Raw genomic sequence first — 23,569 nt, 5'->3', positions numbered from 1 at the left:
GGAAAACTGCAGGTAGCATTTGTTGTTACCATTGTTGTTGTTAAAAAGAATTTTTGAGATCATTTAACTCATCTTCCGTCTAGATAAAGGAGTCTCTTTTTCAACAACCCGATAAATGATAGTGGACTTGTCACCTTTTCCTAAATACATCTAGACTCAACTTGTATTTCACCAGGAAGAAGTCAAATCAACTCAAAATATCTGTTGATCCGTATAGTCTTTCAGCAGATAGTTATTGAGCCTCTTTCATGCACTAGGCCTTGAGGAGGAAACTGAACAAGGTGCAGGCCATCAGCACACTGTTCATTTTCATAGCACTTTACCCTGATGAAGAATTTTCACACATGACTTTATCCTCTAATCATCCGGCAAAGTAGGCAGGACAAGTACAATCGAGACATGAAGTTTACGCCTGTCCTTAGTGCTAGTCTCAAAATATTTCTGGCTTTCTGTTTTCTGCTGCTGCTGCTAAGTCACTTCAGTCGTGTCCGACTCTGTGTGACCCCATAGACGGCAGCCCACCAGGCTCCCCCGTCCCTGGGATTCTCCAGGCAAGAAGCTGGAGTGGGTTGCCATTTCCTTCTCCAATGCATGACAGTAAAAAGTGAAAGTGAAGTCGTTCAGTTGTGTCTGACTCTTCTCGACCCCATGGAGTGCAGCCTACCAGACTCCTCCGTCCATGGATTTTCCAGGCAAGAGTACTGGAGTGGGGTGCCATCGCCTTCTCTGTTTTCTGAGCACAACTCTTTTAAGTAGTTGTGCTGGTGTGACATGCTCTGACCAGTGAAAGATGAGGAAGGATCATGTCATCAATGGAGAGGTTTTAAGGGGACCTTTCCCTTCCCACTTTTGTGGTGATCAGGGCGCCCGTGTTCCCATCACTGCTTATTGAGGAACCATAGTGAAGAAAGATCCCTTTTGCCCCACATTGGATGAGTAGTGTGAGCAAGAAACTAAACTTTTGTCATATTAAACCACTGAATTTTTCAGTGTTATAACTGCCTCCTAACCTGGCCCCAACTAACACAAGGTTTCATCTGATCACTTTTACTCACTGTGAGCTTACTTTCTTGTGGAACAATTTAGCATCTCAGAGAGAGTCCATTCCATTGCTAAAATTTCTAAGTGTTGGGAAGCTCTTCTATCAAAATTGAAATGAAATTTGCTTTCCCATTATTCCCCCCCTGACCCCTCACTCTTCCCTCTGGAACAACAACAGAGAAACCTACACCTCCTTCTACATGGCTGCTTTTCATATCATATGACAGGTGTCATGTCTTCTGTCAGAGCTCAGCTCTCCAGGAGAAATTAACTGATCCCCTCAAACTGGCGCTTTGATGACGTGGTTCCCAGATGCCTCATTATTCTTGCTTCCAGTCTTTACATCACGTAACTCAACACTGTAGCTTTTAAATGGGGAGATCGTACTTTCAGGTGTTTTATGTTCACATCAACCGCAATGAAACCTCTTTTTTTTTTATGCTCAGGTACTATAGGTAAAAAACTTAAAAGATTTAGTAAACTTTTAAGACAAATTCAATCATATACTTTCTGTTTAAAACCCTTCAATGGCCCCCCATTGTGTTTAGGATAAAGCACTTACAAGACTATAGGTGATCTGACCTTACCTTCTGTTTTCAATTTTACCTTTACTGTGTTAATCTTTTTTCTGTTTGCGCTCTGATCTGTTCCTTCCCTTCTCTGCATTATAATGGGGCTGACAGAATGCATTCCAGGGCTCTCATTTTGGCTGGATTTTACCTTGGTTTGGCCTACCAAAGACACTAGTGAGGGATGAGGGGTGAACAGAGTTATTTCTCCTCTCCAACTACTCCACCTCAGATGGTGTCTCCAGAAATGGCTGTGTTTCCTCTTCTTCTGGCTCCAGTTCCCACCAGGCTGTCATGACCACCATAGCCCTACTCCTGACATTGTGCTGTGGCAGTTAAGATCTTGCCTGCAGAGACTGAGTGAGATCGCAGCACTGTACAAACATGCAGATGGGACAGATTATTGGCCAGGGCATTCTCTAGTGCTAAGGTGGCCACATGACAGTTAGCCAGTTGTGTGACCTTGGGGATGACTTTGACTAGGGATGTCCTGGATAGGGGATATAGGCTCTATCATGTGTGATGGTGCCACTGCCACCCATAAGTGTATAGACTCCCCTTGCTGACCCTCCATGTGGCCGGGGGGTGTGGGAGAGGGATTATCACCTCTGGTGCCATTGCATCTAGCAAGGTATTGAGGAAAGGAGAGACTATCTCCTCTTGTAAGTAGGATATTCCAGAGGGCCCAGGTTTGGCCCTAACCTTTAAGTACTATTTCCATCTCAATAAGGAGGCCTCTGTGGCTATGCTGAACCTGTAAGATGCTGCTTTGGTGACTCAAGACATAATGAGCAGCTGGATAAAACTTGGTCTGGTAAAGCTGAGTAAAATCTGGGCTCAGGACCTGTGAGAGCTTCCACGCATCCCAAGAGGAATCCATTATGTGGCCAACAGTTGCTCTTTTAATATTGTATTGTATGAAGCTGAATGAAGAGTTACTTGCACTGGAAGCCCATAAGCAATTTATGGCCATCATGGGTGATCCAAAAACTTCAGGAAGGGGTTACTAATGCCTGTATAGTGGAGGAGTCTCCAGAGGGCACTAAAAGGATTGCCTGTTGCATTGCAGTTTGAATAGATTTTAGAGGCTTTTGTTGTAAAGAGTCTCATTCAAAGTGGGCTGATTTGTGAGTAACAACATAAATGGGATTTAGTAAAATTTGTAAGTGAGAACTATGTTGCCTCCAAATTTGAATAGATCCAGCAACTCTTGGGTCTGCCTTAAATCAGTGGGTACAGATAAGTGAGGAATTGATTCCTTGACCAAATAATGCTCAGAAATGTTGTTGAAGTTGTAGAGCTTTGAATCTTTTGTGGAACAATGACTCAGCCCTAATTGGAAAAGTCTATGATGTATGTTTATATCTCCTGTGTGAATGTGTCCTTTGAATCTCTTCTAAGGAGGAAGTAGTCAGTGTGGTGTCATACTTGAGTTCTGGAGAAAATGGAATGCAGTTAAGATCTTGCCTACAAAGAATGAGTATGATGGCAGGGCTGTAGAAACACCCTATGGGGAGGCAAGCAAAAGTATTTTGTGTCCCTTCAAAGAGGAGGGCATATTTCCATTGAAAGGCTGTCAAAATGAGCAGTAAAGAGAACATATTAGCCAAGTCTATAACAGCATAGTACTTTGCAATTTCGGATTGAGTAGAGTCAGTAATATCAATGATATTAGATATGGGAACCTTAATTGAAGGAATTATGATATTAAGGTTAGGGTAAACCACTGCTGAGTATCATTTGTTTTCATCAGATTTGAGTACTGGCCAATTTGGCTTATCAAAGAGGGAGACAGTGGAAACAATGTCCGCTTCCTTCAGTAAGTCTTGTGTAATGGCTTTTGATTCCAGTAGGTCTTGTTTCAGGAGAAGGCAGTGGCAACCCACTCCAGTGCTGTTGCCTGGCAAATCCCATGGACAGAGGAGCCTGGTAGGCCGCAGTCCATGGGGTTGCTAGGAGTCAGACACGATTGAGCAACTTTACTTTCACTGTTCACTTTCACGAATTGGAGAAGGAAATGGCAACCCACTCCAGTATTCTTGCCTGGAGGATCCCAGGGACGGGGGAGCCTGGTGGGCTGCTGTCTATGGGATCGCACAGAGTCGGACACGACTGAGGCAACTTAGCAGCAGCAGCAGGTCTTGTTTCAAAATATATTACTCTGTGTTAACCACTTTAACCAGGTTCAGTGGAGGTGTGGAGAGGCCTATGGGATCCTTTTTTGTGAGACCAACTTTAAGTGCCAAAGACTTTGTTTTATTCAAACTTATTGCTTATTGAGTCAAGTGACCTTGCCCACTATGGGGTATTTTAGGGAAATGAGTGCTATGACCTTGGGGAATTTAGGTAAGACAAATAATACTGATGGTTAAGGTGAGACATTGCTATTTGCCCTATATTTTAATGTCCTGTAACTTCTTTAAGCGCATAGGTGAGACCTTATTTAAATTTCTTGGGACCCCTGGTATCATTGTTACTTGAGCCCAGTATTGACTAAGGCCATGAAGATTTGCCAATTGTGGGGATACCCATGAACCACTAGAGAGATATAGTGGCAAATTGTCCCCAGCTGGTGGCTTATACCTCTGGGAGATGCTGAGTACCTAGCAGGTTTGTGGCAGTTGCCACTGCCTAAAACCAAGGCATTGGGTAGTGGGCTTTTGGGGTGTCAGGGGCATGAGAGTCAGGGAGGTCTGGAGGCAACTTGCTGTATATCTGTGAGGCCCGGCATTGGATACCCTGTAGCTTTTACATAGCTCGCTATAATGAAACTTGTATCTCCTCAGGGGTTGTGCCGAAGATTAAATGATTAAGGAGATCTAGACTTCAGAATCTCCAATATTAGGCCTTTTGATGAGGTTGTTGTTTAGGGGGAGGCTGATTGCCTGGAGGTCCTTTGTGAGGCAACAAATAATGCTAGGCCATCTATTGCTCTCTTTCTTTTTATAAAAAATAGTGGCAGCCTGGTTAAAAGGCACAAGTAAGTCTTCTTGATTCTTTGGGGGTGCTATTTAAAAAAAAAATGTCTGATACAGAATCAAGAGGCCCTGCTTGCGAGTAGTAAGTGCTTCTGGTTAATTGGGATGTTTCACAAAGTAATAATAAGTACATTGTACCATGCCCATTTTTCATAATAGCTATTATTCTTCTTTCAAGTTTTTCCAGCTGTTGAAGGCAAGAGAGTTTACAGTGGTGGCAGGGGGATAGAGTCATTTCCCTGGTATGAAGACCCAGTAGATGAGAGGAAAGACAGGGAGATAAGTTCTAGTGTGCTGTGGGAGGGTGCATATTATGGTCCCTTTTCAATAGATCAGTGGGTTGCTCAATAAATTATTAGCTTGGGGGTCATGAAGTATGCCTGCCAATTAACAAATCTCAGCAAATGTGAACATTAATTCTTAGCTGTGTTCAGTCTCAGTCTCAGTTCAGTCACTCAGTAGTGTCTGACTCTTTGTGACCCCTGGCAGCACGCCAGGCTTCCCTTTTAATCACCAACAAACAGAAATTGCTCAAACTCATGTCCGTTGAGTTGGTGATGCCATCCAATCATCTCATCCTCTGTTGTCCCCTTCTTCTCCTGCCTTCAATCTTTCCCAGCATCAGGGTCTTTTCCAATGAGTCAGTTCTTCGCATCTCGTGGCCGAAGTGTTGGAGTTTCAGCTTCAGCATAAGTCCTTCCCATGAATATTCGGGACTGATTTCCTTTAGGATTGACTGATTTGATCTCCTTGCAGTCCAAGGGACTCCCAAGAGTCTTCTCCAACACCGTAGTTCAAAAGCATCAATTCTGTGTTTGATATAACAATTCACTGTGTTATAGAGGTGCAATAGCCAACTTTTCATCTTCACATTGAATAAATTCTTAGAGTTACTTTTGAATTTCCAATAGGACAAATCACAGACTTCTGTTTTAGTTTCTCTTTCCTCCACCTGAATAAAAGATCTTTGAGTAGTTATATGGAACTCTTTGGGGGAGGTCTTGTCCTGTCCTGTCTTTAAGTTTTTCCATCTGGGGAATTCCAGCTAGTGTCAGGAATTTCACCTGCACACATAATCTTACCCACAAATACCACTTGATTTGTTGACTTACAAGGCTGTGCTCCAAGGTGGGGTTGGAATGGCTGCTGAACATACTGAAAGATGGTGGTACCCAGAGTCTTTGGTGATCACTTTTTCAATTTTCTAGTAATGTATAGTTTCCTCTGGCCCCTTTGGGGAGTTGGGATGACATATTCTGGTATGCTTTCATTAGCATCACAGAGCATCACACGTTTTCCCTTTCCAGTGCTGAGATTCGGGATCGTTTTTTCTGACAGAAGCAAAGCAGCAACAGAGGCGCTTTCAGCCACAGAGACCTGGTGATCCAGGTGCCCTGTGGGGCTTGTACCTCAGTGCACCACATACTTATTTATTCTTTCTCCATGAGTAACCACCAATGGCACAGTTGTATGTTTATCCCTGAGTGTTCTCTCGAGAGTCATTCTGTGAGCCAAGAGTTGGTTAGGCTCCGCTTATGGTACTATCAAGACCCATGGTCCACTCTGAGACCCAAGGGTAGATCTGGGCCATGACATACCACCCAGAGTAACTTTGAAGAAAGTGCTAGTCCCATTTAGGGATTCCTGTACCTAACTGCCAATTATCAAAGTTTCTGATTAAGGTCAGTTAAATCTTATAACAGTCTTAGTAGAAATCAGCCTGTGCAGCACCAACTAGCCCAGCTCAGAATGTAAGCTTATCAGCAGGCCACAGCAGAGCTGTGGTCACACCAGCCAGCAGGCAGCAGTTCCAAATGCATACTTCTCCACAGGCAGCCTTCTATTTTGTCTTTGGTTATGTTGGCATTTATCATTCCTTTCTGCCACCTCTGTCACCACTGTGCTCTGGACTGCTGGTTTGCTGTTAGGGTCCTGGATAGCCGGCCTCCTGAATGCTTCCATTCATTCTCTGCATTATATGGTACTATATGGCACCCTGTTATCAGCTGAACGCTCAACACAGACAGCTTTGTACCGTGTAATTTTTTCTCTTTTGACTTCTTTTCTTCTCTCTCACATCACACTGAGAATGTGAGGTCTTTGAGGGTGAAAACATCTCTTTTCCTCTCTGTATCCTCAGAGTCTCTACATAGTGGTGCCTCCATGAATTCTGGTCTTTGTTTTGGCTGCCCTGGGTCTTCGTTGCTGTGCAGGTTTTCTCTAGTTGCAGCAAGCCAGGACCACTCTCTAGGTGAGATGTGTGGGCTTTTGTCCTTGCAGAGCATGAGCTCTAAAGCACTGGCTCAGCAGTTACGATGCACGGGTTTAGTTGTCCGGAGGCATGTGGGGTCCTCCTGAATCAGGGATGGAACCCATGTCCCCTGCATTCACAGGTGGATTCTTAACCACTGGACCACCAGTGCTGTGCTTAGTCGCCCAGTTGTGTCCGACTCTTTGTGACACCATGGACTGTAGCGTGCCAGGCTCCTCTGTCCATGGGGATTCTCCAGGCAAGAATATTAGAGTGTGTTGCCATGCCCTCCTCCAGGGGATCTTCCCAACCCAAGGATTGAACCCAGGTCTCCTGCACTGCAGGTGGATTCTTTACCATCTGGGCCACCAGGGAAGTCCCCATTCAGGTCCTTTTTAATGCTAGTGAAGGTGACATTGAAGTCCATTGCCCATTGCCTGCAAGTTGATATCTCTTGGGGTTTATTTTCTTCCTGTATCCACTCAGCCCCTCCCTCCTTCTGCCTTAAGATAATCAATGAGCTGACAATGTTTACTCATTAGTGAGCTCTGCTTCTAGTGCTCTAAAGCTGGAAATGACTTATCTTTTTCAGATCTTTTTTTCAAACCTGATTCTCCTAAAATCCCTAAAGCAAGTAAAACCAGTTCTTAAGCATTTACAGGGTTTTTCTCCTGCATGAGAGCAATTATGTTGCTGAGTGAGTTCTTCCTTCTGCCCGGAGGGGCTTTGTATGAAATGGAACACCACAAAATGGGGGCTTTTCCATGTGCCTTGTCCAGGTGTGTGAAAGAGCAGGGGACCCTCATCCATGCAACACTGTGCAGAATGGGAGTTTAACAGATGATCCTTATTATTTGTGCCCAACTTCTTTCTAGGAAGAATTCAGGATAGTTTAAAAGAAAAGTAAGTTAATCATGAGAAGTAAAAGAGGCAAAGGAAAAAATGTAAGCTGAAAAAGACATTAGTGCAGAAATGTGCACTGTGATCCCATACACTTGCAAGGGCGGGCCATTTATTTGCTTCTTGCTTTCTTGCAGGACACTACAAATTGGAACTGTCGCAGGGTCACAGTTCCCTGAAGTTAAAATAATAGTCAGCTGTGAAGAACAATTGTTGTTACTGAATCCAGAGAGAAACATCTCCCAAGGATTTCCATAAAGAGTATTCCTATAGTAAACAATGTCTCAACAGAATTCTTAAAATAGATTCAGTAGTGGGTTTCTTAGGGTTATATTTTATCATGGCCCAAATGTAGCCTTAGAAAGGGAGGAGGATATTTTGGGGAAAAGAGACTTCCTTTGAGTCAGGGGGGAAGGAGGTGGGTGGCAGCAGATAGTCCTGAACTAGACCAAGGCAGGACTGGGAAGGGCTAGGCCAAACAGGGCTGGCTGGGCATGACTGAGCAGAACACGAACTGGTTTGGGCAAGGCTTAGCTGGGCAAGACATATTGGACAGGACCACACAGTACTGAGCAGTACTGGCTGTGCTGTGTTCAGCAGGTGTGAGCAAGGATGCCTAAGCTAGGCAGTTCAGGGCAGACCCGGACAGGACTTCTAGAGCTGAATGGAGCAGGGCAGAGTCAGGCAAGGTTGGGCAGAACAGAACAAGACTGAGCAGGTCTGGGCTGGGGACAAAAATATAAGAGGACTGGGTCTCAGACTCTGGAAGGAATTGCTAAAAGGAGGAAAATGTCCTCTGTTCCCAGTGGTCTCTAGAAACTGCCACCGCAGAACTCATCCTCCCTGCAGGAGGGAGGCTGCTTGCCTTGTTTACATTATGGATTGCTGATCCCTAGCAAGGGTAGATCTCCCTGAGGTCTCCCCTGAGGATACTGGCTGGATTGTCATGCTCTGAATGAATATGTCATCATGGTTGGGGAAGACAATCCGAATCTAATATGTCCTCTCCGTGGAAGGCCCTTCTTCCCTGGAAAAGTCCTTGTCCTTCAAGACCTAGTGTAAATGGCATGCTCTCTGTGCTGCCTTCCTGATGCTTCAGCTCTGTAATTTGCTAACCCTTTACCTACATCAACCAGTATTGATGTATCTGTGTCATTACTAGTATTGGTTTAAGTTCATCCTTTCTTTCCTGTTTGTTCATCATAGTGGAGTGAAAGTGATGTTATACAGATGGTCTCTAATTTGGCACACTTAGTAACAAGCTGATTTGTAGTATGGTTCACAATTAATGTGTTAGGACATCTCTGTTACAGGAAATAAAGTGGGGTGTGAGGCCTGGTCATGTCCCAGGTCTCAATCTAGTCCCTGTGAAGGCTGCCAAGTGTGGGTTCTTGGCTTCTTGTAGGAAAGAATTCAAGAGTGAACCATAGTGAAGCGAAAGAAGGTTTATTCAGGGAGATACACTCCATAGACAGAGTGAGGGCTGTCTCAGAAGGCAAGAGGCCCAGGGTATGGGGTTTTAAGTTTTTATAGGAGTGGTTAATTTCATAAGCTAATGAGTGGAAAAATTATTCCCATTGTTTTGGGAAAGGGGCAGAGAATTCCAGGAATTGGGCCCCCTCCACTTTTTCGCCTTTTATAGTTGGCCTCAGAACTGTCATGGCACCTGTGGGTGTGTCATTTAGCTTGCTGATGTGTTACAATGAGCATATACTGAGGCTTAAGGTCTAGGGAAAGTTGACTCGTCTGCCATCTTGGACCTAGTTGCTGCTGCTGCTAAGTCGCTTCAGTTGTGTCCAACTCTGTGCGACCCCATAGACGGCAGCCCACTAGGCTCCTCTGTCCCTGGGATTCTCCAGGCAAGAATACTGGAGTGGGTTGCCATTTCCTTCTCCAATGCATGAAAGTGAAAGTGAAGTCACTCAGTCACAACCCCATGGACTGCAGCCTACCAGGCTCCTCTGTCCATGGGATTTTCCAGGCAAGAGTACTGGAGTGGGGTGCCATTGCCTTCTCCCTGGTTAACCAGTTTATGCCATGTCCTCAATGGCTGTGTCATTCTTTTAAAGGTTATGCCCTGCCCTCTTCCTGTCTCATCTCTACTGGGAGCCGTTTTCATGGACTAAGATAGATTTGACTGCAGGATCAGGAACTAGAGCTGGAAGGATCATTAGGAAGTCTTATTAGGAAACTGAGACCCAGAGAGGATAATTGACTTACTGGAAGTCCCTCAGAGAGTTCAGGAGAGAACCTGGACAAAATTCTTTTGACTCTTGGCCTGATGTTTTCCCCTGAAAGACTTTTCAAAAATATGTAACTTTATATCTCAGTGTGCTCTGGAAACCAGATTTTCAAAATGCACGTCAGTAACTCCCAGGATCTGGAGATTTGTAGAAACCTCTCTAGAATGATACTTCCCAGCCTGAACTTCCAGTTCTTTCCCCCTGTAATCCTGTAGCTTCTCCAGGGGAGGCTTCTCTTTCTAATGAGGAGCCCCTGAAGTTGAGTGAGAATCCCGAATAAAAACATCCAGATGAGCCTCATGGAAAGGGGATAGACTCTAGAGTCAGACAGACGTGAGTTTGAATTCCAGTTTCATAACTTGAGTGAATCATTTACCATCCATGAGTCACAGCTTTCTAATCTGTAAACCTGAGGTAAGAGTACCTACCTCACAGGACTGTCATGAGGAATACAAGGTAATAAATGTAAAATGCCTAGCACAAAGTCGGGGCTTAATAGATGCATTTTTGTCATTCTCCTTAAAAGAGCCCTCAGATATAATTTAGTAGTCTGTTCATATCTGAGAGTCAGTTCAGAACAGCAGGCTGCTTAGGAGTATAGACTCTAAAGTCAGACCCCAGCCCTAGTTAAAGCTTTGCTGTCACATAATGATAGGCTGTGTCAACTTGCATAGGTGAGCCTCAGGTTCTCACTGTCCTTCCTTTCTAGAATCATTTTGAATATTAAATGAAATACTGCATGCACATGGTTTAGCAGTGCAGTGCTTAGTATTCACCAATGCCAGCTATCACCAACAGTATTATTACCCTATTAAAACACTTTAGACAGTTGACAGTGAGAATCTTCCAAAGACTCGGGCTCCCTACAGCAGACTGGCAACTCTTCCAGCTCTATCACCAGGCCCACTGAACCCTGCAGACGCCTCCTGTCTCTAGGCTTGATCTTCTAGCCATTATGAAAATGGAGGGGGCCTCCTGGCAGGTGGCTCTCCCTCCCTGGATGTGGTGAACCTCGCTTCTGTAAAGCCTCAGAAGCACATTTGAAAGCTTACACCAAGTGCAGAGACCCTCTCCTGCCCCATTTCCTAACTCAGGGTGTCCACAATCCTCAGCCTCCTCTTTATTCTCCTAGGGCTGCTGCTCTAATGCTGGATCCAGGATGACTTCTTAATCCACCCCACCCCCAGCCCCTGCTTGGCTGTCCCTTGTTAGTGGTGCAGGTTTTCCCAGCCAGGAACTGCCTAATCCAGGCCTTGAAGCTTTACCCAGATAAACATTTAATGAGCATAGAATGCAGTGGACTCCATCCTGCGGGGTCAGGAGGAGGGGGGAACAGACCCTTGGGGCTGGGAACAGGAGCTGGAGGAACAGCTGCTCCTCACATCTGTGCTCGTTGCACACCGCCCCTCTTCTCAGTCTTAGCTGCTCCAGCAGGCTCCATGGGGGCATGTACTGGGCCAGCTCCTAGCACCTCAGAGCAGTGGTAGTGGCTCTGGCTCTCATTAATTTATAGATGGGGAAACTGAGGCCTAGACAAGATGAGCGAAGGGCCTGATGTTGCTAAATGAGTCAGGCAGGGCCAAGACTAGAACTAGAATTTAGGTCTGTAATCAGTGCTTTTTCTAAGGGAGTCACCTGCTCCAGGCACCTTCACCAGAGGTCTCATCTGCTCCTGGGGAAGGTCCTCAGGGAAACCCTAGAAGGTGGCTAGGCTGGGATGTGCGCCTGACATGATACGAGTGCTGGGAAGACTGGTTGGGGAGTAAGAAAAGCAATCTGGCAGCTTGGGTAATCAGTTACTCCAGGGAGCCTGTTTCATTCTCCGAAGAATGGGTACAAAAAGAACTGTCCTCCAGATATGCTTCGATTCTTGTGAGACTAAAATCAAGTGAGATGAGTGCGAAAGTGTTTTGTAAATTGTAAACAGTCATAAAAATGAATATCATAACACAGAGTCAAGGAACAAGGTTGGCAAAACTTACAGAGGGAAAACAAGATAAGAAGAAAGGAGAATGTTAAAATAGGGCTGGTTTTCTTTCCTTATCTCCTTCTATCTTCTGCCTATAGGCTGTCTACTCTGTGTGTGTGGGGGGGTGCTGATGTTATTTTATTTGATCCAGATATTCCAAGACTAACTTTAAGATGAAAATGGTTTTATGAGATAAAATCCCAACATATATTCATAACTTTCCTTGAACTTCAGATTTTAAGCCTGTTATTATATTGATAGTTTTAATACCATTCTTTCTACCCCCGAGAATACAAATTAGGTATTTATCTGTTTGACACTATGCATTAAAATAAAAACAATTTAATTTGGAAGTGCTAATATAATTTGCACACAGATACCCCTTAAAAATCATGCCTTAAAAATGTCAGACTTACCTTGAACAAGTTTTAGTGGGAATATATTGCAAAGCAGAGGGAATAAATGCATCATATAGAAAGCTGTAAAATACAGACACCTTGCACATGCAAGTTTAGACTCCAATAAAGAAGAGTAACTATGTGGTGAATAATTATTTTAAATATACATATAATTGGGATTACCTTTGGCTTATACAAAATGTTGTAAAACAGCAAAGACATTTTGTCATCAAAATGAATACTCGTTAATACTCATAGAATACTATTGGAGGAGGAAAGACTTTTGCAGTGACTGCTTAGAAAGATGTAAGGGAATGGACCAATATCATTAACTGTTACCTGAAGAAGGAACTGAAGGCTGAAGAACCTAAGTAACCTGCCACTGTCATTCACTAGCAGGGGGATTGTGTAGCCCAAGTGGCTTGACTTCCCAGTGTATGCACTGGCTGTGCGTGCTTGGTAAGTCGATTCAGTTGTGTCCAACTCTGTGCGACCCTATGACTGTAGCCTGCCAGGCTCCTCTGTCCATGGAATTCTCTTGCTCCAGGCAAGAATACTAGAGTGGGTTGCCATGCCCTCCTCCAGGGGAATCTTCCTGACCCAGGGATCAAACCCGCATCTCTTGCCTCTCCTGCATTGGCCAGTGGGTTCTTTACCACTAGCACCACCTGGGAATCCCTCAAGTTTAAATGCTACTTTGCACTATTTTTTTAGGAATGTCATCTGGTGCTACAATCTCCCTTTTTCTTTTTAAATCTCATTTGTAGAGGTAAATATTTCCTCCTGTCCGATTAGTTTCATATTATTTTGCAAGGAAACCCAGGGTTCTGTGACTGTGACTTTTCCTTGGAATGTGAGCATAGAGAGGACTGGGGGCGGGGAGTGGTGGTAAATCAGCAGGGTCCTTCATCTGCAATCCCCCCTTATCTAGAACTTCGTTGTTTTTGTTCAGTCACTTAGATGTGTCTTTCTTTTTGCAACTCCATGGACTGCAGTACGCCAGGGCTCCTTGTCCTTCACCATCTCCCGGCACCTGCTCAAACTCTTGTTCACTGAGTCGGTGATGCCATCCAACCATCTCATCCTCTGTCGTCCCCTTCTCCTCCTGCCTTCAGTATTTCCCAGCATCAGGGTCTTTTCTAATGAGTCAGTTCTTTGCATCAGGTGGCCAAAGTATTGGAGCTTAAGGTTAGCATCAGTCCTTCCAATGAATATTCAGGACTGATTTCCTTTAGGATGGACTGGTTGGATCTCCTTGCAGTTCATGGGACTCTTCAAGAGTCTTCTCCAACATCACAGTTCAAAAACATCAATTCTTTGACACTCAGACTTCTTTACAGTCCAACTCTCACATCCATACATGACTACTAGAAAAACCATAGCTTTGACTGACCTTTGTCAGCAAAGTAGTGTCTCTGCTTTTTAATATACTGTTTAGGTTGGCCATAACTTTTCTTCTAAGGAGCAGGCGTCTTTTAATTTCATGGCAGTAGTCACCATCTACAGTGATTTTGGAGCCCAACAAAATAAAGTCTGTCACTGTTTCCCCATCTATTTGCTATAAAGTGATGGACCCTGATGCCATGATCTTAGTTTTTGGAATGTTGAGTTTTAAGCCAGCTTTTTCGCTCTTTTCTTTAACCTTCATCAAGAAGCTCTTTAGTTCCTCTTAGCTTTCTGCCATATCTAGAACTGCTTCACTACTATTTGTCATGTAGCCTGGATATCAGAAAAAATTTGAATTTAAAATGAGGATTCCACTGCCAAAAAAAGAAAAATATGAAAACCACCACTGAGGGGAAACCATGCCCCTTTTATTGCCAGTTCTGGGGCTTGGGGGTCAAAGGTAATAGTGAATAGTGAATAGGTGGCGGTAGCTGTTGTTTCCAGTTGATAGTAGGGAGAGGAGGTCTCAAAGAATGGGACTTCAAATATTCACACTCCAGATGTGAATCTGGAGGAGTCAGGAAGCACCTGCATCTCCCAGCTGCTCTGGGAGGTTCTGTTTGGCTCAGGGAATCCAGAGCAGCAGCCAGGGGCTGCCTCAGAAATGAGCAGGCTGTTTTCTGAAAATAGGACATTTGGTGTCTTTAAGGCAGTATACCCTAGCTTCCCGCTTTGAAAGGGAGCAAGATTACAGAGATGTTCAGAGCTGAATAAAGGTTCAGAGATATATACTGTCAAGCGGTGGTAAACTCCATGTTTGGGGGTCCAAGCCTTTTGTCTTAGATCTCAAAGCACCTCATCTGGCATTAAGTGTGATTACTTCAGCTGTGCAGAGTGAAAATAGAGACAAGAATGAACAGAGCTTGAGGGATGAAATAGTTAGGGAATGGAGAGTCATGAATAAATCCTGGGCTACAGGACACTTTGAAATGTTGTTGGAAATTTGATGGGATTTCTTCCCTACCTCCTTGTAGAGCTTGAAATTAAGACGAGGGAGATTATGTTTTTGGATCTGAATTTTATTTCTATTCCTCAAAATATTGCCAATGAAATAATCCTAAAGTGGGTGTTAGATAATTATTAGGAAAACTGAAAAGCAAACATTGCACCCTTTGAATAGTTTCTGATACAAAATATTAAAAAATACATGTGCTTCATTGTTTACATACCAGTTCTAACCCCACCAATTTATTGATAAAGCATCGATAAGAGATCCAGCAGATGTTGCTGTGAGGATAAGCAACAAGGAAATGAAAGCTCAAAGTCCAAGCAAAGGCGGGTGGTGGTGACAAGTTTATGTGCAGTTTATATGGACTATTTTATTTCACCCTCACAATATCCTTTAGAGGGTAGATTTCATCATCTCCATTTTATAGGTAAAGAATCTGAGGCTCAGAAAGGTTAAAACTTATTTAAGGTCACATGGTAAAGAAGAGAAAGGGTCAGAATTTGAATTCCAGTTTAGCTGACTCTGAGGTCCATATTTTTCTTTTTTTTAAATCACATCATGGATGAGTTTTGATTTGAGGCTAAAGATCAATGTTATTAGAATTTTAAATGTGATTAGGACAACAAAAAAAGATATATTCTTTTGGAATAAGCTTAAAAAGATATGTGCAAATGTTATATGAAAAAAAACATGAAACACTTCTGAGGGACAAAAAAGTAGATTTGAGCAAGTAGAAACACATCCTTTGTTCTTGGATAAATATCTCAATATCATCAGTATACTATGTTGGTTCTCTTTAAGTTAACATATAAATTTGACGTAACTACAACAAAAATGCTAACATACTTTTTTTTTTTTTCTGTAGCTAGACAAGCTGATCCTGAAAGTTTATGTAAAAAATAAACATGAAAGAAGAGCTGTGTGTGTGTGTAGTGAGAAGAGAAGAGAGAAGGAACCAGGCTTATTAGATATTAAACACATGACAAAGTCTCTATAATTAGAATAGTACTGGAACATATATAGACCAGTGGAATAAAATAGAAAATCCAGAAGCAGACCAAATATGTACAGAAATTTAATATACATGATAAATGTGGCATCTAAAATCACTGGGGAAAAGATAGCTATTTTAATGAATAATATGAGGCAATTGGATAGCCATATAGTGAAAGATAAAATTAGATTCATACAGTATGTATTAATAAACTAAAGATGGTTCAAAGGGAGAGCAGAACTTCTGGCTATGGTAGCATCAAGAAATTGACATATCTTTTCCCCCTCAAAATAAGTATAAAATTGAAAAAGAAGTTTAAGAAAAATAATTTTTGGAATCTAAAGATTGACCAAAGGCAGACAGAACTTGAGATGCATTTATTTGTGGAAAACTGCAAGAGATTTGGATGAAAACATTAGAGTCTGCAACCTGTATTCCAGGATTGCTATCATCTTTCCACCGTCATCCCCACCTCCCCACATAGATCTGTTGGCAAGAATTGTGGTTTTGCCATTGGAGAATTGGCCAGTAAGAACAAGCAGTTTTGCTGCCAGAGAGATTGAACTTAATAAGGAGCAGAGGGTAGGAAATCTGGGTATTTTCAGTAAAAGTACAGAATTCAGTGTAAAATGAACTGTGGAAACCTGTAACTCTACTAACTTAGGTATTTTGTGGTTGCAGAGATAGTCTGAACAAATGGTGGATCATCAGATATTTAAGAAGGAAATTCTGAAAATGAGAGTCCACAGTTCGAAGGGCTCGGTAAGCTCTCCACCTACCCTTGACTCACCGTGAAACTAGGTGTAGACTAAGGAGAGTCTCAGGAGAGTCCAGTGGAAAGTGAAAGTCAAGGCAGACTTGAGAACTGGCTGAATGTTGAACTCTCCCTAGCCCATAGATAGATAAATTCTCAGAGGGGTGGGTGGACACTGTTAGAGATCAGAGTGTTTGAGAGCAAACTCTACTCAAATTGTTGGTTGCCCTCAATCTATATAAGCCATAGAAAGCCAGGTTAAAAAATGAGGAATAAAAAACTGATGAGAGATATTAGTGTGTGTTCACCATGGCAAAGAGGAATTTTGCAGCTCAACTCAAGGCATGTTAACTGCTTTTGCTAAAAACAAAAGAAAATCATTCCTCAGGGAAAAAAATCAGAATTGAGAGTTGTTATAAAATACTATCTACATATTTTTTTAATGAGGTGTGCAAAGAAACAGGAAAGGATGATCCATACTCAAGAAAAGAAGAAGCTGATAGAAATGGATTCTGAGTGGGCCCAGAATGTTAGTTTAGCAAACAGAATCTTAAAGAGCTATTATAAATACATTCAAAAAAATAAAGGAAAATAAGTGACTCAGCAAGTAAAAATAAATGACAGTGACTCAGCAAGTAAAAATTTCAAATAGAGAAAACAATAAAAAGAACCAAATGGAATTGGATTGAAAAATACAATAATTTTAAAAATCACTAGGTTTGCTCAAGAGCAGAGATGAAATAGAAGAATGGATCAATGAAGTAAATCATTTAATGAAGTTATCTAGGCTAAAGAGAAATTAATGGAGCCTTAGATACCTCTGTGACAATATGAAATATACCAACTTATCTGTAAAGGGGATCCCAAAATAAGAAGAGAGGAAAGAGTGGAACAAACATTTATGAAATAATAATTGAAAACTTCCCAAATTGGATTTTAGTGATGAATTTACGGATCCAAGAGGCCAAAGTAATCCCAAGTAGAATAAACACAAAGAGGGTCATATCTCAACACAACGTATTCAGTAATAAAATTCAAAGACAAAGACCATCTTGTAAGCAATAAGGGAAAAATTGCTCATCGTATACAAGGGAATAATACTGTAATATCTAACATAAAAATGAAGGTCATAAGGTATAATGACATAACACAAAAGTATTAAGAGAAGAAATAAGTATAAACCAAGAATAATCTATACAGCAATACTATCCTTTCAATATGAAGACAAAAATGAAGATTTTCCCAGATGAGCAAAAACAGAGAGTTTATTGCTAGCACACCTTTCCTGCAAGGAATTCAGAGGAAAGCTCTTAGGAGTGAAAGACAATGATACTTGATGTTAATTGAGTATATAGGAAAAAATGAAGAGTGCCAGAAATGGTAAACGTGTGTATAAAGTGTAAAGAAGAGTAGAGAAAATTAAACTCTGTTGAAGCAAACTTGTTACATTTTCCTGGAGTTAAGATAGTATTAACTTGAACTAGATTATGGTAAATTAAAGAAATATAATACTACCGTTAGAGTGACCACAAAGAAAATAACTGAAAAAAGTATAGCTGAAAAATAAATTGAGCAACTAAAATGGTAGACAAAAATTATTTGTTTAATATAAAATCCACTAAAGGTGGAATAGAGAAACAAAAGAAGACAAAAGATGTAGAGATAAAAATAGCAAAGTGGTAGATATAAATACAAATATATCAATAATTGCATTAGATATAACTAGATGAGAAACTCCACTTAAAAGGCAGAGGATATCAGATTGGATTTAAAGAGTAAGATTCAACTCTATGACACTTACAAGAGAGCCACCTTAGATTCAGAAACACAAGATGTAAAGAATATATCATGCAAACTATAACCAAAGAGAACTGGAGTGGCTATGAATAATATCAGACAAATTAGGCTTCTGGGAAATTTCATAATTATACAAGGGTAAATACATTAGGAAAATACTACAATTATAAACACCTAACAACAGAGCTCCAAAATACATAAAAGTGGCAGAATTGGAAGGAGTAATAGACAATTTAAAAAAAATTATGGATTTTAATTGGAGGATAATTACTTTACAATATTGTGGTTTTTGCCATACATCGACATGAATCAGCATGAGTGAACATGTGTCCTGCATCCTGAACTCCCCCTCCCACCTCCTTCCCCACCCTATCCGTCTGGGATGTCCCAGAGCACTGGCTTTTGAGTGCCCTGCTTCATGCATCAAACTTGCACTGGTCATATACTTTACATATGGTAACATTCATATTTCAGTGCTCTTCTCTTATATCATTCCACCCTTGCCTTCTCCCACATAGTCCAAAAGTCTGTTCTTCGTATCTGTGTCTCTTTTGCTGCCTTGCATGTAGGATTGTCATTATCGTCTTTCTAAATTCCATCTTTTTATTCACAGATTCAGCAAACATTTGGTGAATGTTTCTTCTTAAGGGGTTCTAAATCAAATGGGGAAAGGGAGTTATGAAGTAATAATTGCAGTATAATAAATGTGTTCTGAAGTTTTCTGAACATAAAAGAGAATCTGACATCTAAACAAACAATTCTTCACCAAAGGGGATTAAACACCTACTATTTGTCTGCCCCCTCCATAGATTAACTCAGTGGATTCTCAGAATCTTTTGTTCACCTTATAGGTGTTCCTGGGTTCCACAACCAGCAAGTGACTGAGGCATCACTTCATCCAATTCTTCTGACTTTAGACTCTTCTGCACTCTCAAGTGTTGGATACCTGCCACAGGTAACTGTCTCCTAGGGCTTAACTCTGCTCATATATAAGATTGGTGAACAGTTTGGTTTAAAAAGGTTGTACTGATTATAACTAATACCCTGGGGGCCTTTAGAGGAAAACAAGCCAGGGTTTATTGGCCTCACATGACTCTTTTAGTCTTAGAAACTAGCTTCTGTTCTAAGGAAGCCTGGTTTCCCCATCTTGCACCTGGTTCTCAGCCCCACATAGCCAGGCTCCAGCAGCTGGCCCTAAAGGGAGGTGCAAACACAGGCTCCAACTTGCAGCTTACCCATGATCTGGACATTGGCTTTGGATCAGCTCAGCCTGCAGGGCTTTGTTTAATTATTGCAAACCTGCTGACTTTTTTTTTTTTTTAAGTACTGGATACTTAAAGTTCAGTAAAGAATCTGGAAGAAGGAGTAAAACTTATCCATCACTGCCCATGTCAGTACAAAAGCAGTTGATAATTTCCAAGCCAAGATTGTGCTGGAGCCGGTCTTCAGTGGTGTCTGGAGCCCAGGGGTCCTAAGAGCCCTGAGGGGCTTCAGAGCTACCTTTTGCTTTAGCAAGCATTCAGACATTGAGGTGTAAGGCAGGGGCCTAGCAGTGGTGGGGTGAGAGACACAGGCCCCAAGAGTCAGTCTAAGGGGCCCTGCAAAAATGCTAACTTTGCAAAGTGTGGCAGAGAGAGAGCACACAAACCCGGTACCTTGCCCTTTAAAACCATGTGCCTTTCTTACTGTGCCACCAAGTACCTCTGGAGGCAGATGCCAGTGGGAAGGCACAGTTGCCCATGCTGTTCCTGGCAGTTTGCCTTCGGGGTTCATGTAACCCTTTTGAGCATATTCACCCCCAACTTCACCTCTTATAAAAGCTCCCAGTGAATGATGGGTGAGCATGTCTCAGGTTGGAAGAGAGAAGCTCACACTTTTCCAGGAAGAGCAGAAGTGTATATAGAGATCAGGAGCAGGAACTTGAAAATCAGAATAAGCACTTTCCCAGTTTCACCTGAGTCACTTATTATCTGCCCAAGCTTGGGCAAGGAACTTAAGTTTCTCTAAGCTCCAGTAATCTATGCCTGCACGTGTGTGCTCACTCGTGTCTGACTCTTTGTGACCCCATGGGCAGTAGCCCATCAGGCTCCTCTCTCCATGGGATTTTCCAGGCAAGAATACTGGCGATGGGGCTAAAACTACCTACCTAGCAGTTTGTTGTAAAGAATTAGTGAGATAACATTTAAAAGGCATAAAATACAGTGTAAGCGCTTGTTGAATCATGGCTGTTATATGAGTAAAGGACTCAGTCTTACCCTAAGAATAGACTCAAGGGATTCCTCTATCTTCGGTGGACCCCAGACTAAGCATCCATGCATATCAGATCTTCTACATGAACCCACACCTTCTTTTTCTTCTTGGGTGTGGATGCATCTTGATCCTAAACTACTCAGATTAAGCATTTTTCTTTGCCTGGAATTTTCCCTGAACCCTACCACGCAATAAACTCCAGGAGGGCATGGACTATATTTTTCTTTTTGATTCTAGCATCACTTACAGTGTGTGATGTAGGAAGGTTTAATACGAGCAGAACTGAATTCAGGGTACAAGTTTGTCCCTTTCTAAGTCAGGGTCAGGTGCCTGCTGGAGGAGGTAGATTGAATAGCATCATCTGTGCCTTTAACAGAGTAGGATCCAAAGAAAAGCAAACACTTATTCCTTCAAGCTTTGTCTGAGCTAAGAATACCTTTGGGTGCTTTAGGTAGATGTAAGCCATTAAAGGGAGAAGAAAAAATTAAATGAGAGGAAAATAAGAGGAGAAACAGGAAGAGGAAATGTAGATTTGTAATGGGCCCATTATAGATCTTTGCTGATTGAACAAAAAAATCATTGCTTGATTGAATATGAAAATGGAAGAAGAGAAAGTAAAGAAGAGTATTAGGGAAAGGACAATCAAGCAGTGCCTCTTAGGCTCATGTCTGTCTCTGTGAAAAGACTTCGCTCTGTGCCATGCAGTAAACAAGCTCCACTGAGGCTTAGACAGTGGGAGGAACAGAGCATGGGGGCTGTGGGGCTCCAGCTCTGGAGTCAGATTTTCTGACTGTGGGCTCCCGGTTCCAGCAAATGGCCACTCAGCTGTTATTTTTAAAAGCCGGTTTTCTGAGTCATACAATGTGGATAATAATTTCTTTTTGTTGTAAGGATTAAATGAGATGATGAGTGTAAAAGAAGTTGTGAGACTTCTTGGTACATAATAAGTGCTCAGTAAATTATATCAATTATGTAAATGTTGATTTTTTTTTTTTTTTTCTGAATGTCCCAGGCCTGACTCAGAGAGTTTGGGGGAAGTGGGATGAAGGGGAATCTTTGGATATAGGGTAATATGGCCTAAAACAGATCTTCTCCTCTCCCAGGTTATGTTCATTGAGATACCCAAAGCATTTTTTACTATGGATCTAAGAAAATTAATCATATGGAGAGACAGAAATAAAAGTGGCAGTGTCAAGAATGGTCCTGGAGTCAGAACACCTGTGTTTTCATCTAAATTCCACCACTGCTTAGTTTTGTGACCTTGGTAAGTTCCATAAGCTGTCTGGGCCTCAGCCCACTCATCTGCAAAGAAAAGAATTGGTCTATAAGGCCTTTTTTTCTATAGCAGTCATTGACTCTCATATCCAGCCAAACTGAGCTGAAGCATTTTTCCCTTCTTTTCTACATTTTGTTGTTACCTTATCCGCTTGGCTGGGGGCTACAAATTGATTAATAGACAAAGCAAACCTCACCAGACAAGCTCTTTGTAAAGGGAACTGATGGCTGAATAAGTACAAGTAATATGTAACAGTATATGTTTAAGTATGTAAGTCTAAGAAGCCAAAGATTTCTGGGGCAGAGGTAGCTGAGAGGTAGGAGTGGGCATGAGAAATACAGAGCTTCCTTAGAAGGCAGAGCTTGATCAGGCAGGGGTGTGCACTGGCTCCGTTCTAAAATACAAGCAGTGAGTGAATAGGACAGGGGTTTCCATCTCAGGGAAGAGAGAACCAAGAGCAAACCACAATATTGATTATATATACCAAAGGATTGTCTGATGGAGGACAGGAGTGAGCTGTCTGATGAAGGAGGACTTAGCCTCCCATGGTACTCCAGGGGAGAATGACGGCCAATAGGGCAGATTGCAGACTTCAGGGTAATGTAAGAAAACCCATCCATTTCATTAAAAGCAGGATTTGGAAAACTTTTCAGTAAAGGTACAGACAGTATTAATAGATATTCTAGGCTTTATGGGCAATACAGTCTTTGTCATAGTTACTCAACTCTGCAACTATAGTGTTAAAGCAGCCATAGACAATACATAGTAAGCACGACTGTATGACAATAAAATACTATTTACAAAAGCAGATGGCAGGTCAGATTGGGTCCATGGGCCATAGTTTACTGACCCTGTCGTTTGAGGAACCCTTCCCCTACAACCTCTCAGGCAGGACAGTGTTCCAGTAGAGGTTGAAAGATTGTCTTAATAGTGCCAAGGTGTGTATCCTGATTAGCTGGCCCGCAGGGTCCCTTTTAACAATAAATCCTGTGCTTCTTAGAGGGCAGACATAAGGTGAGACCATGGGGTCCCAAGTGTCAGAGGAGGCTGAAGATCTTGGAAGGAGAAGCTGGGGCTCATAAGGCAAACCACAATTATCTGATTCCAGGCCACCAGTCTCTACTGCATGTGGAATGTTAAGATACAGCAGCTCACCATGGACCCTGTAACAAGCCACTGGTAATCCTAGTCTTTGTAAAGCCCTGCTCAGGTGGAGCCACACAAGATTCTAGCACTTTACATGGCTGTCCCTCCAATCAGGAGTCAGCCAGGCATCTTTACAGAGTTGCACTGAATTATCTTTCAGTCTTGTGGCATGGCTGACTGCACATTTCTAACACCTGGCCTGCTGGACACTAGCATTTCTGTTATTCTAGCATCTGCAGTGTTTCAGAGTAGAAATGTGTGGAAATTGGGGGCCACACCATTTGGCTTCAAGTTCTGGCTCCATCACTTAGTAAATACGAGCCTTGGGCAAGGGAGCCTTGTGAGACTAGGTTCCTGCGTGCATGCTCAATAGCTAAGTCATGTCCAACTCTTTGTGGCCCCATGGACTATAGACAAGACTCCTCTGACCATGGGAATTTCCCAGGCAGGAATACTGGAGTGTGTTGCCATTTCTTCTTCCAGGGGATCTTCCTGACCCAAGGATTGAACCCGTGTCTCCTATATTGGCAGGCAAATTCTTTACCACTGAGCCACCTGGGAAGTCATTTTGGTTAACCATTTGGGAAATGCAAATTTAAAAGTGAAAT

The 23,569-nt window shown here is 42.3% G+C and overlaps 1 long non-coding RNA gene across 1 annotated transcript in view; it reads left to right on the top strand.

The window, feature by feature from the left end:
- The window catches only part of LOC147362942 (uncharacterized), a 147,488-nt gene that overhangs the window by 120,044 nt on the left and 3,875 nt on the right, over positions 1 to 23,569 (top strand). The window contains exons 2-3 of the long non-coding RNA XR_015135839.1: positions 19,141 to 19,244; positions 21,643 to 21,803. This is a non-coding gene — a long non-coding RNA (uncharacterized LOC147362942). The remainder of the gene's footprint in view (positions 1 to 19,140; positions 19,245 to 21,642; positions 21,804 to 23,569) is intronic.

This window comes from Bos grunniens, chromosome 11 (assembly GCF_055505025.1).
Source record: "Bos grunniens cultivar Pamir isolate PY7600 chromosome 11, Bosgru_T2T1.0, whole genome shotgun sequence".
NCBI classification, from domain to species: Eukaryota; Metazoa; Chordata; class Mammalia; order Artiodactyla; family Bovidae; genus Bos; species Bos grunniens.
The sequence above is the reverse complement of the archived record's forward strand: the minus strand, read 5'-3'. Positions and strand labels throughout refer to the sequence as shown.